Below are 17,198 nucleotides of genomic sequence, written 5' to 3' on the forward strand. Positions count from 1 at the left end.
CATGCACAGCTGCTTGTGAGAACAATGAAGGAGACAGCACAGAATGAAGTGGTACCTAGTTCACTCTCTCTTTCTGTGCTTCATATGAGAAGGACCCTCTTATAAATTTTAAATGCACCAAGTAAACATAATATATGTATTTATATCCAACCTTGCTCCAAAAAGGGCTTCAGGCAATGCTCAAAACTAAAGTGAACTATATACACCTTAATTTTTAATACAAAAAATATTAAATCCAGAACAAGCGAAAATATAATGGAATAGTAAATGACGCCCAAACTAGTTAGGAAAAATGACTACCGTGAATTTCTACATGGTAGTTTAACAGGATATAAATTTCACCAAAGCAGTAAGGAAATCATAATCTCTTACAAGATTTGCTTTGCTCAATAAATCAAATGTTTTCCCAAGAAATGCCCCAGCATCTTCTGATATTGATGCATAGAGCAACTTATCTAATGAGTCTTCAAAAAAGGCTGCTGGGAGACATGAAAGGGATCACAATGTGTGAGTTTCCTGCGACTGTTCTTTAAACTATTTCCTACCCCTCAACAATGTAGGCTGAGGACATAATACATACTAATTCAATAAAAGAAATTAGAGGGAAAAGGAAGTGCAACAGTGCAGGTACCCAACATTTTGATGAAACCAGTGTGTAAAATCCTTGAGAATTTCATGAATGAACACTATTTCTCAAAAAAAGTTTTCATTAAGAGTTGGGGCAAGTCAAGTGCTCAGGAAGATCCCAAAGTGCAGCATTCTGTTACCAATTGAGGGTTAGTCCACCTACCTTAAAAGTTGACCAATTATAGTTAGTAATACTATATTGTATCTTTGAAAGTTCCTAGTAGAGTAGATCTTGGAAGTTCTTATCACAAGAAAGAAATTGTCACTATATGTGGTGATAGTTGTTAACTAAAGTTATTGGGGTAATCATTTTACAATATATGCAGTTGACCCTTGAACAATGCAGGGGTTAGAGACACCAACCCCCAGTGCAGTGGAAAAATCTTCATGTAACTACTGACTCCTCAGAAACTTAACTACTAGTAGTCTCTTATTGACTGAACACCTTACTGATACATAAACAGTCAACACACACATATTTTCTAGGTATATGTATTATCTACTGTATTGTTACAATGAAATAAACTAGAGGAAAGAAAACATTTTTCAAATTGTCACAAATCTCCAAAAATAAATATTCACCAATACATTTTCTAATATATTTATTTGAAAAAACTCTGCATATAGATGGATCCATGCAATTCAAACATGTGTTGTTCAAGGGCCAACTGTACAAATATCAAATCACATCATACACCTGAAATTAATAAAATGTTGTATATCTCATTTTTTAAAGAAGTCAACAAAGCAGAAGAAATTTCTGCATTCCTGTAAAAATTACAGAACTATGCAAGACTCTTAGCTAAATAGATGGCCCCCACTTTATATAAAAGGATATGAGTGTGAACCTGTAGAAATGGTCAAGATGCCCCCCAACAACAGAAAGAGTTATGAATCTCCCCAGCATGTAGAGGACGAATAACCAACCATGGCAGTGAAGTTCTATACCTCACAGTAAGTACAATTGTAATCTGCCATCCTTCCTCAAAGGATTATGATTTTGTACTTTTTAAATGACAAGGCAAGTTCCCCAGTTAGGGTATTTGCAACAACTTAGCAATTTCACTTTTGAAAGAGAAATACCAGGGCAGATTTACTAGGCACTAATAAATTTTAGTTTTGCCAATGGGCTCTATCTCAGCTCTCCTCTTTCAGCACCATCTGCCCTTAATTGGTTGCTGAAACCCTATTAACTCAGGCAATTAAACAAAAGACAACAGACCAATAAGATAGCAGTAACACATGGAAAATCAAAATGTAAAAGTCAAGAGATTAAGAAGAGTAATTTCTTGGTTGACATATAGATCTAGACCCTTGAGAAAAAAATGAATGGAAAGTTACCAAATTGTGGGTACATCTCTCCAACTCATAAAAGATTAATCAGTCCTGTACAAAAACTAGATGCCATCTTCCATATCTAGGCAGAGTTCTGAAGCATAACTTTCAAAACAAACCCTGAAATACAGATTTAATCAGTTATGAAAACTGTTTCTGAATCAGCATACAGGCCATTAAACCTCTTTGAATTAAATATTGTTTCCCATTGTGGTAGATTATGTTGTTTCAATTATTGGCTGCCCTCTCTATAAAAGGATTAGACGTCCCATTGTCATGTGACTTAGTGTCTCCTGATGGAAGAATTCATGAATTACACTTCCCTAGCCCACTGTTGGTAGGTTTAGCCAATGTGGCTTGCAGAAGTGAAACACAAGCAGAAGCATTAATAACCATGAACAGATTGGTCATTTTCTCTCTTACCCTTTAAGATGAGATCATGTCCCAAACTTGGAGGGCTCGTTCAGGCTGGATCTAGAGTAAAGAACACCCTTGGAGCAGAGCCATAACTGTCATGTAATGTGAACAAGAAATTAAAATATGTTGTTTTAAGTCACTGAACATCACCTAGTCTGAGCTGAGATGACCCATCACTTCATTTTTAAAAATGTTTTAAAATCAATGGAATAATGCATGCCTAATGAAGGTGGAAAGGCACATAGGTCTTACTGACAGTGAATTTTCAAGATAACCATATGCATGACAAGTATAATAAACTGAAAATAACACCTGCCTTTTTGTAATTAAAGTTTTTGCCTTAAGTGCTTTAGGGGGAGCGGGGGAAACTCCAGTGACTTGATTGACAGACCTTTAAAAGACCTTGTTGAGAACAATGGTAGGTTCCAGGAAGATAAGGTTCAAAAGCTCACCCTTCTACAGTTATGTAATTAATCTCTAACTGATGGGGGATAAAACAAGGATCAAGGTTATAAACTTAACTGGCCTACCAATGTTGTAGCAAAATAAGGAAATGTAATTGCCTGGGACTTCGACGGGCTGTAGAAATCACATCCAAAAAACACCAGGTTCATTTTAGCACTTTAGCATTAGTCCCTGCTGGCAAGCTTCCCAATATAAGATCTGATGATGCAAGTACTTTTTCAAATGACCAATTAAAACAGAACCAGAGACCCCAGATTCAGGACTGAATCTGGATGAAAATGACTACATCTCTCAAATTGATTTTCTAGAAGCCAAAGAAAAACAGTGCTCAAAATTAAGATTCCTCTCATAGCTACTCTGATGAAAATATACATTCATTCACTTAAAAACTTCATTTCTGAAGGAAAAATATTCAATACCACCTCTTCCAAATTTGTGATGGAGTCTTGGCTAGCTGGAAATCCAGAGAAACTCAGAATACTTCCTAGGACTAAGCTGACCCAAATGAACAGGCAAGAGAGAATGTTATACTCTGCCTTGAAAAGTCCTGAATCTGGGGTCTCTGGTTCTCTCCACCAGGGTTAGCAAGTCCATAATAGGTATCAGGTAGGTTATTTGCAAAGCTGAATTCAAATCAAGTTAGTAACAATATTTCCTGCAATTGGATACAAAGTTATATCCAGAAGGTATGAATCTTTATGCATGTGGGAAATTATTCTATAATCCCCAAATGTTACAAGGCTACCTTCCCAAGGCTAGTTTGTGGTGGATCTTTTGATAAAAACAAAGCTCAGGGAGATGCTTGAAGAAATCAAGGTCAAGCTGCTGGGCTGTCCTGTTTGGAAGCAAACATGAGAGAGTCTGATTTGGTTGTGAGGGAATAAAGAATTTCCTGGGGACTCAGTTCCCTGTTCCAAATAGTGGCTGGAAATGATGGGAGGAAGCAGACATTCATTAAGTGAGTATGTGGTAGGATGGCAACCATTTTCTTCCCACACACACTTCCCTTTCAGAAAGATCCAGCCATTCTTAGCCTTGGCCGCTCTGTATCTCCTACATGATCCCAGCCTCTCTGCTCACAGCCACCTGGACTACACAATGGCTCCTATTCTCCATGGTGAACAAGGAGGCTTGGGCTAAGCCGGTCAGTGAACTGTATGCCATGGAGAAGAAATCGGGCTTGAAATGGGGGTCTTGATAAGCAAGGGCTGGGATGCTATTTTCTACTACATGCAAGCTGAAGCAGAGAGAAGTGGTCTCTAGAGAAAAGCCAAAAAATAGTGCAAACGCAGAAGACAAGATACCATGAGTATCTTGTCTCAGAAATCACAGTTTCAGACCCCAACTCCCCAGTTCCCAGGATGAGGCTGGGCTATCATTCTCTTGGGTTTCACTGAATTCCTTCCAAGAAATTCCTTATTGTTGATGCTGGTTTGTTTAAGCCAGTATTAATGGAGTTTCTCTCTTTTGCAGCCAATAAGCCTTACTGGTTTATTAAAATTTTTTATTTAAATGTTTAACAAATTTTTTTTAAAGAATAACACACATATAATAAAAGATACCAATTTTACTTATCATGATGAATTCTTACAAATGATGTCTCCATGTCATCAGCAATGGGGTCAAATAAAGAGAACATCGTTAGGACCCAGAAATGCCCATACTCCCTTCCCAGTCAATATATCCCCAGTACCACTCCCTGCCCTGTTTTTTTGTCACCATGGTTACTTCTGCCTCTTTCTGAGCTCTGAACAAATGAAATCATACAATATGTACACTTGTTCCCAACTTCTTTTACTCAACAAAGTATCTATGAGATTCATCATGTTGTTCTGTGTAGTGGTAATTTGTTCTCTTTTATCGCATTGTAGTACTTCATTACATAACTGTATCACAATTTACCCATTCATGGACATTTGGATCATTTCCATACGTTTCTATCATTCTATTATGAACATGCATGTAAATACTCTGGTGCACATATGCACTCATTCCTGTTGGACATATATATATATACATATCTATGAATATAATTACTGAGTCATAGAATATGTTCAACTTTATAGATAAATACAAATAGTTTCCCAAAGTGTTTAAACCAATTACACTTCCACTAGCAATGTATGAGAGTTTGAGCTTTTATCTCCATTAATATTTGGTTATCAGGGTTGGGGTGGGTTGGGTTTGTAATTTTTAGCTATTTGGGTAGGCATCTCTTGGTATTTTATACTTTTAATTTGCATTTTCCTGATGACTGATGACACTGAATGCCCTTTTACTCATTTTTGAAATTAGGTTTTCTGTTTTTCTTGTTGATTTGTAGATGCTCTTTACATATTCAGGACAAGTTCATTGTTGGATATTCATATGACAAGTATCTTCTACTTTGTGACTTGCCTTTACACTCTTAATTTGTACTACTGAATGAAAGTTCTTCATTTTAACGGATATAAGAACAGACAAAACAGTACATGAGAGGTGCAGACCCAATTTGTTGTGTCTATGTAGCCACTGATTTAAGTTAACTAGTTAATTGAAAGGAACCCAGCCTTTGCATAGGCCTTGGGCTGTAAAGACAATGTTACTAACTTCACTCTCCCAAAGCCTCCTCAGATACAAGGAATCACCAATTTAACAATATCATGATGTAGTTTATCAAATGTATTTATACACTATGCTCTGGAAACATTGTGGTGTTTGGTGAATGGTTTGCACTACCAGCCCTTAAAAGTCCCACAACAAGCTTCCAGCACAGCAGAGCATAACCAGCAGTTCTGCAAAGCATTTCCCAGAAGAGGTATTCAGAGCACTTGGGGTCCCAATACATATCTCATCTCTCCCCATCCCAGGGACCCCAGGGACAAGTACTCCAACCTTAACCACCAACAGCAATCGCCAGGAAACCCATTATCCTAACTACCAGTCAGTTTCCTTGGCTGGGGCAGCAGGAGAAGCAAGAAGCTTCTCAGAGTGATCCAGATTTCAACAAAGCTCTGTAAACTTACACACCAATTACTCCTTGACCTTCTCAGCAACTCTGCACAGTATCTCTTGTTATCCCCATGTGACAGATAAACACAATTTCGCTCAGCCAAAACCGTGGGAGAGTTTGCAGAGAAGGGAGAACGGTGGTGGCCCTTTATGGAGTTGGGGTATCCTACTGGGTCCCAGGTCCTCTACCTTTTACTTGTACCCAGGGTACTACCTCCTTGATCCATGGGTGCTCTCTGGGATCACAACCCTTTCTCTTCTCCTCTGGCCATAAGGAAACAAGACAGGTTTTTTGTGATATTTTGTTTTGTCTGGGAGTTTTATAGTCAGGAAATACTGTATCTTAGGTACCTCCTTTAACCTCCCTCCTTCTCCACCGCTTACACAATGTACACTTAAATGTGATGGCATGATGGTATGAATATTCCTCTTCATGCACACAGATGCAAAGAAAACATGGCCTGGCAGGAAGCAGCAGAGTTGAGACTTTACAGCCCAAACTTCTAACCACTACCCTATCAGGTCACTTCAATTTGACCAGTCTAAAAATAAAGGTAAAAACGGGGAAGAAATGGGAAAGGAAAGGCTGCCTTAGGTCAGCTTGAGGGTCAAGGAGAGTACAGGAGATGCTCCGGATGAAGAGTTTCCATGGATTGGACAGTCCAGCCCAGCCGGAGACCCATGCTAATATGCAGAGATCAACATGCGGGTAACAGATTTTCATCAGGACTCAAAGCAGCTAAACCAGAAAGCACAGTTATTGGGTCAAACTGGATGTGAATCCAGAGGTTCGTAACACTTTTTCTTTGAAAGAAAAAGTTTCCAAGTAAATGATTCATCAACTAGATAAACTTCAATTGCCTTTCAGCAATATTTTCTCTTAGCAAAGTTGACAGAGCAGGGAAGAGTGACAGTTTTTTTCCCACTGTACACTTTATTTAATTGTTCTGGGCTGGCTAACAGTCCTCAACGTCTCCTTACTCATTCTTTACCTCAAGAGGTGAACTGCTGGCACCCTTCCCAATACCAGGCGGAGCTGAGTCCTGACACAGTAGCCCTCTGTTTCTGAGTGAGATACTTTGGTTCTCCAGAAGGTGTCAAAAAGCTTCAGGAACACCTGGGATATTTCACTGAGGGAAAACAAAGGCCTTCCATTTAGGTTTTCCCTGATTCCCATGAGTATCTCAACAGTAGCCTTTTGTTTCCTGAGGTTGCTTAAATAAACCTAAAAGACAAACAAAAAGAAACAGTTTTCTTTCTCTGCTGGCCTAAATACTGATTAAAACTCTCCTGAGGAAACAGAGTCCACTGGATTTGGGGAGAGTAACTTATAGTGCCCTCATAGCTCCAAATTCCCAAACACACAAGGAAGGGGTATGTGGAGAGGAGTGGTGGTGAACAAAACAGATCCAGAGACCTGACAGGTTGGGGGTCAAATCTCATAGGACAAATCTCCTTATAAGCAAAATGTTTAAACTTTAGCTGATGGAAGTATAGAATTCCGGATCACCTAAAGGATAAGTGACCACCCAGTGGGTACCTAAGCCACTGATAATTGATGAATCCGTACCTTCAGGCAAGATGTGGCAGCCTTAATGTATTAGTGATATAATTATGCATATTCACTCAACAAATTTTTTTAATGTCTATGAAGCATAATGCAGTCATTCCCCTTCCACCTCGCCACTCCATAAAAAGTCCCTGCTCTTCCCTCCAGCCAGTGCCTGCCACCCACATCACTGTCATTCCCAGCGTTATGAAAAATGCTCAGATCCCACTCTAGTGCCACTGCTCCCCTTTCCTCCCCCACAACGGAAACATATCAGAGCACAACTAAGTTCACGCGACTTCATTAGAGGGCTAATCTTGAATTTCCTCAACTTAAAAAAATTAAAACAATATCCAAAAACTTTCATAGCAGTAAACAATTACAATTGCTTCTCCCAGTTAGTGAAAATGTACCAGGGCTAAGAAACTGAAATGTAGTAAGTAAGCTTCAATCACTTCTCTCCCAACTTTGATAGGGATTCAGTAAACTCTCCTCCCACTCCTGAATTATAACTTTTAAGGAAGATCAAAGTGTGGTATCTCTGGAGGCAGAGAAATCTTATTCTGACCTCAAGGTCAGAAGCCTAGATTCTCCAAAGACCCTTTAGGTTATGCCACCCAGGATTTAATCTTGCCATCAACAGGCCAAACAGTACCCACTAATACTTAAAGGTATTTAAGACCAGTAGTGTCTATCCCTTGATCAGCAATACCCCTAATAATATTTACGGGAAAATGCAACAGGAGCACTGAATTAGGACAAAGCTAGGTTGTCTACAAGAGACATGCAAGCCTTAAAAAGAAACAGTTGAGAAGATAACATAAGTGCCCTAAATAGAAGCTGAAGGATGAAATTTCAAAAGGCAGACAGGAAATAAAACAAACTCCAAATCATATGTTAAGCCTCATTGAAACTACTTGTTTCATTTTCTAAGAAACAGCAAAAACTTTTAGCCCTGCTGCTGAAGCCGTCACAATATCCAGCTTACTCCTGTGTTGACAACCCTTTCTTTTTTTCCTTTAAAAAATTATGCACTGAGAACTCAAATTTTCTTTTACAGTTTCATGTGGAAATTTAATTCCCGGCCAACTGCAAAACATGACTCAAATTTCCCAAAAAGCCTGACACAGGGAATGACAAAAATTAAGAGATTGATTAAACAAATCAGAAAAGTTGAAAGAGCAAGACAGCCTGAGCAAAATTTCAGTATTCAAATATACTAAATACCTTAATTCTCAGAACCAGTAAAGTTCATTCATAAACTCCTGTTCTTTAAACTTTTATTAGCAAATCTCTTGAGATGCATCTCCCACCAAATTAAAACCCCCATAAGAAATGAATTTTATAGGATGGAGAAACAGAAAAGCTAGACTAGTTGACACATTAATATAAAGTTTCAACATAAATTCTTTAACTGGCCGAGCTTTTCCATCTCATTATACAATAAAATATATGCTATAAAATAAAAAGAATATGAGCCCTTTCTGGGGTGCTCATCTTCATTAGTCTGGGGAATTCAATAACAAACATTTACCTAGTTAGCTAAAATAAAATAACAGAGAATGACAAGCACTGGCAAGAATATGGAGCAACTAGAACTCACGCACCACTGTTGGGAGTATAAATTTATAAAACCACTTTGACAGTTTCTACTACAGCTGAACTATGGGACCTAACAATGCCACTCCTAGACACATATCTAACAGAAATGTATACTGATGTTCACAAGAAGACATGCACAAGCTTGTTCATGACAACATTGTACATACTGGCCCAAAACTAGAAGCAACCCAATTTGTATACCTCCAGTAGGACAGGTAAACAGTGGTATATTCACACAATGGAATACAATAAAGCTATGAAAATGAGCAACCCATAGATACATAAAAGAACATGGATCAGTCTTACAAATACAATGTGGGGTGAGCGAAGCCAGACACAAAAGAGTACACACACTGCTCTGTGATTCTACATATATAAAGTTCAAAGACTGACAAAGTAATCTATGACATTAGAAGGATACCTTTTGGTAAGAGTAGTGGGTGGAAGGCAGTATGACAAAGCTTGGGTCCATGGGTTTATTTGTGAGGAAGAGAGATATGGGGGTACTTGGCAGAAAAGTGGGTCAATAGCATCACATAATGGGGACCATCCCAGCCTTAAAAAGGGCTAATGTCAAGCAGTTATTTTTGTAATTGCTTATAGCAGGAAAGAGCAGCACTGTGAAGAGTGGGGGGTGGGCATGAAGGATGGATGATGGATGAATTTAAGCTTGATTTCTACCTTTGCTCTAATTATTTTTTCATATTTTCCTCAAGGTCAAAGGGTGAACCAGTCAGAATTACCAACAGAAACCAGACAAATTTAGCCAAAAATGTAATGCAGATATCAATAAATTTATATTCTTGCCTCTAATCAAACAAAAAATTACATAGTATCCAAAGAAGTTTTATCTGCAATATGCGATAAGTGTAAATCAACCAGAACAGAGCATCTTGTGCTTCTCAGAGGATAATTATAAAACAGGATTAGTATGTCTTCTGAGAGCTAAACTAAGCCCCATTGCTCAATTCCATTAACTAAATGAACTGAAAAAAAAAAAAAAAAAACCTCCCAACAGGGCTACAGGCTTCCTGACACAGAAATACATACCTGTTTCCAATTAACTGATTGCTTCTGTAATGAAAAAAGCATGAGGACACTTATTCCCGACAGGTTTTTCTGATGTATATATCCATACACAAATACCCAACTCAACAGTGTATCTGTTTTAAGATTCTTCTTCAGCGAGAGTATCATTTGCTTCCAGCATCCATACTTTAAATGCAAAGCTCAAGGATGAAAAGGCCAAACAGGTATCTGAGTTTAAAAGCCAAAGAAAGAAAATTAAAATGACTGGATTTCATCACCTGCTATGCTCACACAGAGTACATGCTCACAAGCTGGAGTGCTTTAATGAGGGCCTCGTTGTCAGGCCTTCCCCATTCAAGACAGCTCTGTTGTCTTCCTCCACTGCCCCTCCCAAACACACACACTCCAACAAAGCCAAGCGTTCCATCTCTCCACGGCTTTGTCAAATGTGAAATGCTTTATTTAAAATTATAAAGTAAAGGAAAAAAGAGAACTAAAAATAGTACGAGAAAAACAATAGGGTATCTAGTAAAATTGAGAGCTACAGGGAGAGAGAGAGAAGATCAGTGGGAGGTAATAGAAATTTCCCTTCTTCCTTAGCAGGTAGTTAACAGATATTGCCAAGTTTATGAGGTCAAGCATGGACTGTGACAACTTAAAAAGAAGGCTGCAAATTCTTTGATGATCTTCCCATCCAGTGACAGGTCTATGTCCCCTCCCCTTGAGTCTGGGTGGGCTTTGTGAATGATCCAGCCTAACTTCTGAGGTTAGATCATAAAAGACCCTGAAGATTTCAGCTGGTTCACCTGAATAACTCATAGCTCAAAGCAGTTTGTGTCCACCTTAAAAGTGTTTTGGATGAGATTTGGGTAAAGCAGATTGCTCTCCATAATGTGGGTGGGTCTCATCCACTCAGTTGATGGCCAGAATAGAACAAAAAGATTGGCCTCCCTGAGCAGGCTGCCTTTGGTCTTCCCCTTCACCATTGGCTTTCCTGGTCTCCAGTCTGCTGGCCCACACTGCAAATTTTGGAATCAACAGCTTCTAAAATCACATGAGCCAATTCCTTGTAATAAATCTTTTTCTGGGAATATATACACACTCCACTGGTTCTGTTTCTCTAAAGAACCCTGATTACTACCTGGGGAAAGCCGGTGGCCATGCAAGTAGCCTGACTATGTGGGACCACCACACTGAGGTCACCATGTGTTGGTGCTCTGGCCAACAGTCAACACCAAGCCTGACCCTCCAGCCTCCCCTGCCAAAGTATGCAGCACAGAACAAGTCTTCCTGGACCCTCCAGACCAGCCCACTCACCAGCGAGGTGCTATGCAGGGACCTCAATCAACACTGCAAAGCACAAAGGCAGCCAAACCCTGCTGAATCCCTGACCCACAGAACCCATAATACCCTGAAACAATTGTTTAAGCCACTCACTTTGGTTTGTTCAATGATAACCACCAAAACTAAAAAATAGTTAACAATTATCACACCTGAGAAGAGACTGTAGCTGAGCTGGGATCAGAGGAGTGATGGGTGTTTTTTCATCTTGACCCCTTCTTTTTTGTTTGCATTATTTTATGTATGAATATTACTTTAGAAATGTAAACAAAACATGTTTAGCACTTAACTTATTGGGTAGCAGGAGTCTTTTAAGTGCTCTCTATGTGTTTTAACTCATTTAAAATCCTCACAATAACCCCACGAGGGGGGTTGCTTTTAAATCCCCTTATTATAGACAGGAAATCAAGAGGTTTGGTAACTGTGCCAAAGGTCACACAGCAAGCAGCAGAATGTATTTCCAAACTAGTTCGTCTGGGTCCAGAGCTACAACATTTTCACAAATATCACCACGCTGGCCCAGCAGTAACCAGCCACTGGAAAAAGGGTACAATCTCAAATTGCTATTCACTTGGGTCTCCAAGCATGTGACTGACCACACTATATGTGCCAAGCCCTGCTGGACCACCTTTCTTCCTCAAAAGGAATGCCCTAACCTGCAATGCTTTAATCTCTACCTGCAACACAATTTTTGAAGACCCAATCTCCCTAAATATCACTAAAATCTCTCAGCAGTTTCTCCATACCCTACATTTCCAGAATGAGCCATTTATATCAGATACTCTCATCCTTCTGCACCCTATTGCAAATTCCATACCTTTGCATTTCCTCACTTGCTCTGAACTCTGTAAGGGGCTTAGTCTCTGACTTCCCCAACAGGGCCTTGCATAAAACAGAAATGTAACTGTTATTCATTAGAGCTCACTGATACTGGTTTATTCCAAATGAAAGCTTGTGGAGCAGCCTTCACCTGGGAGAGATTTTTACTGAATTTTATTTGAAAGTGAAAGGGAGGAGTTAAGAGTATAACTAGGCAAAGAAACAGCCCCCTGCACGGTATCCTCTGGAAACGGTTCATGCAAACCAGAAGATCCTGACTTGAAGGCGCAAAACAGGTTTTTTTCCTGTTTTTATATTAGTTTGTTTATTTTCACTGTCTTCCAGAAAAAGAATGGTAAGGAAAACACTATCATCAATATTGTCCAGAGTAGCCTGTGCACTGTTAATCTCTCTTCCTGAAATGTCTCAGTAGTCCCTTTTCTTCAGAGATACCTGCAACCTAGCAAATTTCCAAAGATCCCCTAAACCTCATCTTAAGTCTTACTTTTTAAAGAAGCCAATACTACTATCCAGGCAAGAAAGACCTCTTTTAACTCAAACCTTCTATATCTGTTAAGTGAACTAAACACTCCTTTGTCACATGTAAGTTTCTGCTTACCTGGTATTTTAAGTTTTATATATAATTTCTGGATAGTCAACAGCCTAATGGTATGACTCCTCTCCTAGCTCAGAACCTTTGCAAAAAGTATCGTATAAAGAAAAACAGTGATGGGTAAATAATATTACAACAACAGTTCTGCTTACCTATTTATAAAAAAGATTATCAGGGTCAACCTCACCATTATTTTGAGAATTGCAATTTAAACAAATGAGACACCTTTTTGTAGGTAACATATTACCCATTTAATGATTTCTTTAAGCAACTGTGTACTAGATGCAAGGACAACTCCAGTCTGCCAGTAATATTTAACAATAAGGATCCAGAGCCATAAAACGGGAAGTCTCTAGTTTATGAAATAATCTAAAAGGGGGGAAAACTATATGCATAAAGATTATTCCTGAAACAATATATACTAGTGAAACTCTAAAAAATTAACACACATTTCCAGCAATGGATTAAGTGAAAACATGTGCTTGGGAATGTGGATGCATGCAGGACTTAGAAAGTTGTGGAGACTGAAGCAGTATTTAGATAGATAGTTAAGACATAAACAAAATATAAAATTGAATACTAAGATTATGACACCATAAAAATATGAACAGACATTGAAAAACACTGCAGGTGAACACAACAGAAAGAATCAGTTTGCTGAATGGAATAAACATGGTTACCTTTCGTCCATTTGCAAAACTCTCTTAAGGATTATACTGCTTCTGCAATTTAAAAAAGATAGCTGAGAACTCTCTTCATTCACTGCTGGTAGAAGTATGAAACACACAACCACTTTGAAATCTGTTTGGTACTGTCTTCTAAACTGAACACTTGATTAGAACTGAGCAGTTCTACTCCTGAGTACATACCCTAAACAAATGTGTGTATGTGTATCAAGACATGTACTAGAATGCTCAAAGTCATACTATTCACCATAGGCAAAGTTTAGAGACACAAATGCCCATCAACCCTAGAATGGTTTAATTGGCATATAGGCACAGAGGACTACTGCACAGCAATGATAATGACTGAACCACGGCCACATGCAACAACATAGCCACATCTCATGAACATAATTTGGAGAGAAAGAACCCAGATACAAAAAAAACATACTGTATGATCTCCGTATATAGAGCATGAAAACAGGCAAAACTAATCTATTGCTGGGGCAGTGGTTACCCTTGGGGAGAAAGAGTGACTGGAAAACATTATGAGGAATCTTCTGAAATATGGCAACATTCTGTTTCTTGATCTCAGTGCTAGTTATAAGTTTATGTCCGCTTGGTGAAAATCCATCATGTTGTACACTTAAGATTTACATGTATGTTATAGTTCAACTCTAAAAATTACTTTAAAATAAAAATATGGCATAAGCCAAGCCATTCATGCAGCAATTGGCAGAAAATACCCTGTAACCAACTTGCCTCCTTTGTTTGACTGGAGGGCAGAGTGGTGGTGGTGGTTGTATAATTTGGATGGCTTCAACTCTACCCACTAAAATATGATGTTTAAAGCATGCACAAATAATCCAACAAGTGCCCAAGCGAAGTGTTTGTAGTTTTTCATTGAGATCCCCTTCTGAATGGGCTCCCACTTACGGACCTCCACTTCTACCAGCACTGCCCCTCTCAGACTTTCTCCTGCTCCCCTCTCTAATTTCTCGAGTCCTCCAACTAGACTTCACCCATCCTCTTTCTCCTCCCAGAGCAGGAGTTCCTGCATGAGCACATTGGTTCACAAGACTATTTGCCAGCACGTGCCCATACTCACAAAATGAACCGAAGTATTGACTCTATGGATTCTAGTGGCCATCTGCCTGTTTCTTTCCTTGGGGCCTGTTTGATCTAAAAACAGAACTGTTTTTAAACCTTCCGTCCTTGGTTTTCTCTAATACTCCCCTCAAACACACACACACACACACACACTCAAAACAGAATTCCCTTTTGCTGAGGTAGAACATCAATTAATGATTTGTGGATGTGGCAAATCTAGAGTGCAGAGAGCACCCTGTGCCATATGGGGATGAAATGCATTCCTACTTCGTGCATCTTTAAAGGAGGCAATTTTATTCCTCCACTGGCTGCTTCTCCTCCATCCTCACTAGAGGACAGTCCTTACTTCATTTTTCTTCCACCGCTTCAGCAGCAGCACCTTTCCCCAAACTGAAAAAAACTGAAGTTAATTATCACTCAGCTTTCTCATTCAATCTCTATCTTGGGAAAACTTCGGCTGTAAATGAAGGAGTGGGAGGCTGGGGGAAGGGGAAATAGGGCGTGACTACTAATGGGTATGGGGTTTCTTTTCTGGACTGTTCAAAATGTTCTGGGATTAGATAGTAGTGATGACTGCATAGCTTTTGAATATACTAAAAACCAATGAAATGTACACTTTAAAAGGATAAATTAATGGCATGTTTATTATATCTCAATTTTTTTAAACAAATATGTTTAGAAAAAAAGTGGGAAATTCAACTTTTTAATAAAGTTAGATGAAAGGAACAAACTAGTAAAGATAACAGCTAAGTACCACCTACAATCAAGCTGAATAAACTCATGAATTAAAAAAGAGGAAACAGGCCCTGATTTCCTTCCAGTTCAGAGAGGGTGGGGGAGAGGGTGGGATGAAGATGGGGTAAAAAACTGCACAATTACAGATCTGGACTATTAATCTTCCTTAGTAGTCTCAGGGCTCTCGTGACGTATTTCATTCATTAATACGAGACAAACCTCCGTGGAGAGCTGTACGGAGGGCGAGCGCTGGGGGACGCCATAGATTATTTTTAACTAACTCAGCCAAAATCTTCACCAAGTGACCCTGGTGCAGCATAGCCCTTGCTGACCGGCAGGATCCACCAAGAGCTGCCTCTGAAAGTTCCAAGGGCGACCCAAGTGGAGGTGGCTGCAGTGGTCGTGGGATTCCCTGCACATTTGCCCAAGTGGCATGGTAGTGGGGGGCGTTCAGGGATCGCGTCCGCCACGGGCACTCACGTCCTCTCTCCACCTGACGCCGCGGGCTCTCCACAAGTCCGCGCTGTCCCCTCCAGGCGCGGCGGATCGCGGAGGCCCAGCGCTCCCACGCCCCTTCCTCCACCTCCCGGCCCCTCCAGCCCCGGCCAGAGCCATCTCGGAGTGGACACAGGGCGTCCCGAGGCCACCTGCTGCTCAGCACGGAGAGATAAAGGGGTCAACCGCCACTCCCTCGCTGCGGAGCGGCGCCGAGAACTTCACCGCATGCCTCCTCGGAGAGGGTCTCGCACCCCATCCTGGACTAATAGAGGGCCCGGGGGTGCCTAAGGGCGGTGCGCCCGCACCCTCCCGTCGCCCGGTTCGGACTTTCCCGCTGCCCGGACCCAGGCGCCCTGGCCTCGCCTTCCAGACCGTCCCGAGCCGCCGCCGCAGCGCGCGCCAGTCCGAGCAACCTCTAGGACCCCGTCCCTAGGCCCGCCCTGAGGCCCCCGGGGCAACCCGGGAAAGCGGGAGCCCGCGGGGGCTGCCCTCCGCCACGCCACGGCCACTGTGCGCCGCGCAAGTTGCCTGGCTGGGCGCGGGGGCCGGCCCGGGGCAGGGGTCGGAGCCCGGGCGCCCCCGCGCTGGGGAGAAGGGCGGTGCGCCGCGCCCGGCCCCACTCACCTCCAGGCGCTCCTCCCAACCTGCCCCGCCGGGCCCGCCGCTCCCAAACTCAGCCGAGGCGCCAGCACTTCGCAGGAGGGGGCGGAGCGGAGAGGGAGGAGCCGGCCCCGGCTGGCAAGCGCCAGAATTAAACCCCGAAAACGGGCTGGGCCGGCAGCCACTGCAGGGGCGAAGAAGTCGGCGGAGACTGGCAAGCTTCAGACACTGACTGGGAAACGCCCGAGGCTGCGTCCCGGAGCCGGGGGGGAGGGAGTCCCAAGCGGCTCCCGAGAACTCAAGGAACCCCCGCTCTTCGCCGCGCTTCTTTGTACCCCGAGGCCAGCCGGCGGGCGGGCGCCAGTGCGCCTGCGCGCTTTCGCCACTCCGCCGAGCCTTGAGGTACCTTCGCGCACCTCCGCCGCCTCGCCCCGGCCTGGCGGGCTGGCTTCTGCACCGAGGAACCATGCGGAGGAGCCGCTTCGTCCCCTCGCCCTCCCCCTGCCCAAGTGTGTTTACTTCCCACCGCCCCAGGGCAAAAAACCCAGACCCCAGGGCAACTTGCATCCGTTCAGGTCTATCCTGTCTGACCAGGAGAGGCACCAGGACCGGGTAGGCTGGCACCCTCGCCTAGCGTCTTTTTACTGTCCCCACCCTCCACACCACTAGGAAATCACTCTGCGGCTGTGGGTTTGTTTTTTGGCCCCTGGTGAGACAGGACTCCGGAGTCTGCAGGTGCCAGAGCAGGATCGTCACTGGGGCAGCCAGAAACCTTCTACTGTTCCCTGGACTGGCCTTGTTTCCT

The 17,198-nt window shown here is 41.9% G+C and overlaps 1 protein-coding gene across 1 annotated transcript in view; it reads right to left on the bottom strand.

Annotated features, from left to right (window-relative positions):
- The window catches only part of KANK1 (KN motif and ankyrin repeat domains 1), a 179,434-nt gene extending 162,877 nt beyond the window's left edge, over window positions 1-16,557 (bottom strand). The window contains exon 1 of the mRNA XM_036991128.2: window positions 16,418-16,557. The gene's annotated coding sequence lies outside the window, so the exon portion shown is untranslated. The remainder of the gene's footprint in view (window positions 1-16,417) is intronic.
- Between the last annotated feature and the right edge of the window lie 641 nt (window positions 16,558-17,198).

This window comes from Manis javanica, chromosome 2 (genome assembly GCF_040802235.1).
Source record: "Manis javanica isolate MJ-LG chromosome 2, MJ_LKY, whole genome shotgun sequence".
Classification (NCBI taxonomy): domain Eukaryota; kingdom Metazoa; phylum Chordata; class Mammalia; order Pholidota; family Manidae; genus Manis; species Manis javanica.